Here is a 6,153-nt window from a genome sequence, read left to right on the forward strand (position 1 = left end):
TTCACAGCTTTAGCTGTGTCCTTCCCAGGCTTCTCGACCGGGTTTGAGCACATTATTCTAGGGATGAGTCCATCGCCATTTGGAATTAAGACTCAAGCTCGTCTTGCTCTGAAGTCTGGAACTGCAGGATGAAAAGCTTGAAAATTCTGAGCAGCTGATTTTCTCTGTAGAGAGAGCCAGTGAGTGGTCAGTGAGAGAAACAATGAGGCTGGCAGAGAAGAAGCAAAAAGAGGGCAAGGATGCGATGGAGGGCCTGCGCCGAGGCCGATTCGTGCTGCCCTTCGGTTGTCCAAGCCCCTTTCCTGGCTTCCTTGTGCTGCTTTGTGTTTAAGCGAGTTGCCCTTGGGTTTCTGACACCAGTGACCAGCAGGTTCCCAACCAGGACACAACGCACTTCCAACCTATTTTATGTTGCAAAGGAGACTTATTTAAAGTAGGATGTACAATATGCCAAATGTACAATCTCAAAAGGTTTTTGTGATGGGAATTCATTCAGATTTGGCCTGTTGCTTTGTTTTTTACTTTTCAAGCAATATGTGCTGAGCTTAGGAAAGTTCTAGTTTGGGGGAGGGTTTTTTAAAATCAAAAACTGGTGCAGAATTAGAGCATTTACTTGTGAGCCCTTGAAGCATGTCAAACATTTGGCTTGCATTCTCTCATTTACGACACCTGACTACCCTTTGAGGTGATGATAGCTGCCCCCTTGAAGAACAGGGTGCTCAGGTGACTTGGGCAAAGCACGTTAAGTAAGCAAGTCCAAAATCCTGGCAGCTAGCAGGTTTGAACCCTTAACCATGGTTTGAACCTCAAACCATGTACCACTCCAGGCCTCAGTTTCTTCTGTGAAACAATGAGTTGAATGGGATCTCAACAAGGGTTAGGAGAGAGACTTCAGACATCCCCAACCACCTTCATGCCAGGAAGCAATTATATGAGAAACAGCTAGGAGAAAGAAAAAAGAAAGGACTTCCCAAGTGATGGATTCTCCTTTAAAACCCTCTCCCTCATTCCCTCTACCCACAATACTCCTTAATGAGAGCCTTTAAGATTTTTTTAAAGCAACAACAACAAAAGTTCTAAATATTCTCTGTGACTCCTTGACTTGAAAGTCAGAGCCCCCACATTAATGCATGCATTCGCCTTACTCCCCATTACCTGCTGGCACAGAAAGACAGTGGGCCTCAAAGGTCAAGGTCCTGGCTCTGCCCCGTCTGAGTTAACTATTACTGGGTCACAGCCCCTGCAAAAGTCAGCAGCTTGAACCGATCAAGCGGCCCCAGAAGTCCTTTACAAGAACAGTTTCTAACAGCACTGGGCAGGACACAGGCGATAGGGAGTGAAGAATGAGCAGTGACGAGGCCATGTCGGGGAGGTCTGTGGGGAAGGGAAGGGGAGCACAGCAGCTTATCCTGCAGGCGAGGCTGGAGCAAGGGCGTGGTGGGTGGGCTGGCTTTGGTTTAGAAAACTGAGCACGGCTTTGGCAGTTGACAGACTCAAGGCAAAGCGCTAATCTGGAGGAAGCAGTTGGAGATACAAGAGAAGTTACAAACCATGTAGCGAGGGCCCACAGAAGATGGAAAGAATGAGAACTTGGTGCACAACTGAAGGACTTAGCCTTAGAAACCAGACACGTTATTTTGAAACAGGTGAGAAGAAAGTGCGGGTGGCGCTAGGTGTGGAAATGGACACAGGGCCTGTACGTCACCTATTACGATTGAGAAAATCCTAAGTTAAACAGAGTTGAAAGTTTAAATTTATACAGAGCCTAGACGTTAAACCCTTTAGTACTTTTTTTTAATTTCAGCATTACCACCTCTTTGTTTTCTAATGATCTCTCCACCTTGAAAACACCTATCAACAGGCAGCATAACATTCTGGGAATCATGCAGCCAACTAAATGTCAAGCAGAAATGAGTCAGTGTGCCCTGTGTCTCATTAGCACCATCCAGTGAAGTCACAAATCCTGTTTGAACTGATGCGAGCCACACTGAGACCATGGGGTCTGAGCCTGGACCGTTTTCCTCTCGAATTCTGAAGGGCTCGGTTGTGTCTCCTGAAGTAAGAAAACAAGGCAGCCAGTTCCTCACCACATTAACAGATCTTACTGGTTCTCTCTTCTTCTCCTATTTGTCCCCTGCTTTCCTTAAAAGCACAGCAGATCCACAAGGAGGCTGTTAGAGTAGTGAGAGTATTGTGAAACAGCGAGCACACGCCATTCCATAACCATGGGCAGCGCTGGTCCTGGGGAACAGTAGTCACGTGCGCTGTTGCGAGTCTCGTTATTTCATGATTATTCACCAACTGAAGATTTGGGGATAGAATGTCACCAATAATGTGATTTTGGAGGTTAGTTCTGATTTATCTACCTTATTTATGATATAGTCAATCTTGTTTTGCTTCCAGTTCTGGAAAGGAGCCCTTGGGTGCTGGATACCGGATTTTCTAGTTCAAGAACTTTAGGATTTGGGTAGGACGGGGTGGGGGCCAAGAGCCAGGATTGGGGAACAGACCGCAGAGGTTTCGATCATGCTCCGCCACCACTGGCTGTTTTGGGCAAATTCCTTAAGGCAGATAAATGTTGGTTATCCTGATTCTTCAATAAAATGGAAGCACCACAAGAACACAAACTTTGTATTTTCACCACTGTGTCCCTAGTACCTAGAACACTGCCTGGAAAAGAGTGAGCGTGTAGGAAATCTTTGTGGAATAAGTAGATTTATATGGGAATACATGAATACTTCTTGGCCCGTGAATTCTTTTTGCTCAGGGAATTATCCTACGGCGAAGAATGACTGCCTCGGCTTGTTTCCCACAGCACCTAACCCGGGGGCTTGGATTGAAGATCCACCAACATTTATGAGTTTGGGTGCATTTGAACTGAGACACCGCCCCACCCGATTGAAGCATCCTGTTCCTTCCTGGTGGACAGCAGAGGGGTTACAGGGAATCGAGAGAAAAGGACAACATGACTGAGTGACATTGACTCTCCTTGCCACTGGCTCTTTTTTCCTTGGATTTCCCTCCTGTGGGGTAGTAGTACTAGACATTTTTTTCCCTCCTTAGTTTTCAAAGTCAATAAAACTGATCCCTAGGTGATGAGAATCTTTCATAACAATCCGGCACTAATCCCAGATTCTAACCCCGATTCCTCTGTAACCACCCCATGAACCCTCAGCACGCCCTGTCACCTCATAGAACAGTGCCAGCTTCGCTCCCGTGGCAGGGAGAAATCCCACTTCGCAGGGTCACTGTGGGACAGGTGAGCAAGGGAGAGAGCGAAGGGGGTGACACAGGCAGCAATGCTCCGTGTGAGGAATCAAGAGATGAGACGAGAGACACGTTTCTTTATGAGGTTTAGGGTACAATAGTCGTGCCCAGCCATTACAAGTCAGTCAGTCTTGTGCAGGAGTGTGTCACACAAGCCTCAGAGATACTTCGAGCTCTCTATTATGCAATCTGAAAATCATGGTTTATCCCCTCTGTGTCCCCTCAATCATTCCACAAACTACATGGAGCACTTCCATTGTGTCAAGCACTGTTTTAAGTACAGAGAAAAAGTCAGGTAGGGAGGGAGACCCCTGACTGTGGGTTGAGTTCTAGTGGTGGAGCCAGGCACGTGAGCAGATAATTGCCTCTGGGTGATAAATGCGTCGAGAGGGGGATGCTCAGGGTATCCGGACTATAGCAGCCCAGAGGAAGGACCTCTCCCTGGAGCTGGGGTGGTGGTATCGGTGACAGAGATTGGAAAGTCATACCTGACATGTGTCTTAAACAATAAGCAGTCAGCAAACACTGAATGGATGAGTGAGTGAATGAGTGAATGCTGCTTATCCCACTCTCTTCAGTATTAAAGTTCCTGAGAGGCAGAGCCCAGCAATGGAATGAGTAAAGAAGGAGATATATTCTTAGAGAAATTACCAGCATTCCATTTTGAGGATGGATGCCAAATAGGAACAGAGCAAATGCATCCAGAGAACTGATTAAGAGGTCTCCTGGTCATGAGATACTACACTTTCTTCTTTGAGGGGCTCATACATTATCCTGCACAAGTTGGGGAGTTAAGGAAGAAAAGAATTGACCCAGGCATCCCTTAGTTTAAATGTGTCGCTCTGGTTGACGCTTTTTCCTTGCCGTCATTGAAATCACTGCAGACAAACTTGACATTCACATGTTCTCCATGCCTCATTCTTGGTCCCACCCCCATGCTTCCCTGGGAATGATGATCCAAACATTGTTAGTCCATGCAAGGGAGTTTTATTTTAACCTTAGCATGTTCGCTGTGTGGAATCTGAACTCGGCTTCAGTTGGCCTCAGGCAGCCTTCCCCCCAGACACCTGCCATACTGTGCAAGCACACCTGCTGGGCCTGTCACAGGCATTGCTGTTCACCTCCATTCTGGATACATTGGCTGGGGTGCAAGGCATCTTGCTAGATACTGAAGGGACCAGAAAAATAAAGTCAACCCCAACCTAGAACTCTAGGGAGACTCGTGATGGAGAATGATAACTACATTACTGACTTTGACTGAAGGTGAACTGTAAGGAACTCATCTTTTGCCCAGAGAAATCCTCCCGTCCCTGCACCGTATACATCCATTGCTCTGGTCACATTCTACAATTCCTCTACTTTGTCATATCAATTTATCATTTATAATCAAATTTATGCTTTTTCTCATCATTTCATTTGACCGTATGAATCCTGTGACATACTAAATCTGCTATTATCAACCCCATTTGACAAAACAAAAAGTAAGGCATTCAGTGGAAGAACCAGTAGTAGAACCCAGTGTTTTCTATAAAATAAACAGAGCCAAGACAAGCTGTCTTTGGCCTACCAAAGACAGTGCAAGACTTTCCTTAAGGATTGGATTGCTTAACACCCCTTAGAGTGCGCAAGAAATGCGAGTGTTCATGCAGTGAAGAACCCAGTTTTAGAAGAAACAAAAGGAAACTCCAGACTGTCTTTCTCAATGTTTTCAGCTCTTAATATCAGATATACCCTCAAGCATACTCAATAAGGATGCGACGAACAATCCCCAGACACCAGGACTGTGTCTCATGGTTCCTGAGACATCTGAGCAGCTCTGACTGGGCAGGGTCTTGAAACACAGCACAACACTTTGGGCTTCATTCTCCAGGAAATGGGCAGCACTGGCTCACTCAGATGAAGGGGTGGTGATGCATATTGTGATTTTGCATCAGCTCATAACCTGAAGGAAGCCATTCTCCATTTCCTACTACAAGGGAGAGAGGGAGGGAGGGAGGGAAGGAAAGGAAGGAAGGAAGGAAGGAAGGAAGGAAGGAAGGAAGGAAGGAAGGAAGGAAGGAAGGAAGGAAGGAAGGAAAAAGAAGTAGGCCCCATGAATAAATAAGATACCCAGATGTCTCCCCTCGGGCTGCTAATTGATGGAGAATTTGGAGCCAGCTAGGCTCTAGGGCTTGCCCTTCACTTGCTGGTTGACGGAGGCCCTGAAAACAAAGTGAGAATGCTTCCACTCCCCTGTTCCAATCTGCAAGACACCATCTGCTGCACTGATTCCCAGGGTGGCTGCCGTGGTGGGGATGGAATATAAATGGCCCAGGAAGCCAGAAACTCATCGATGCCAGCATAAGATAAACTCGCAGCCCTGAGGTTAAGAGGAATCTTCCTTCTGACAGCTTGTCTTCAACAATGCTAGGACTCGGCACTTTTTCTACTAAGGCCTTGTGTGGGCAAGCACAGGCCACTGAACTGGTTCCATTGACTGACACTTTGATTTCAACATGTGTGGCAAAAATACTGTACATCTCAAAGACGTTTGTCCTTTGAGAAGTGCTTAATTATTACTGGAGATAAGTTTCTTGATATTCACTCCACCTCCTTCAGCCCAGTTCTACCAACAGGCGGAAGAATGGTCTTCCTCCATGCAGATGCTGCCCCAGTGCTCTCCCGCTGGTCTCCATTGGTCTTAGGAGAATGTTCACAGTCCCTGGCATGGCTTTTGAGGCCCGCCCTCTCCCTCAGGCAGTGTCCACCTTGGGCCACCCCTTCCCTTGCCCACTATGCTCCAGCATGCTCCTTCTTAACTTGGACCTTTTCCACACTAGCCCTTAGGCTTGGAATTGCAGTCCCCTCTTCAGCAATCTGGCCAGCTCGCACACATTCTTCATATCA

The sequence above is a fragment of the Phyllostomus discolor genome, chromosome 2 (genome assembly GCF_004126475.2).
Source record: "Phyllostomus discolor isolate MPI-MPIP mPhyDis1 chromosome 2, mPhyDis1.pri.v3, whole genome shotgun sequence".
Lineage (NCBI taxonomy): Eukaryota > Metazoa > Chordata > Mammalia > Chiroptera > Phyllostomidae > Phyllostomus > Phyllostomus discolor.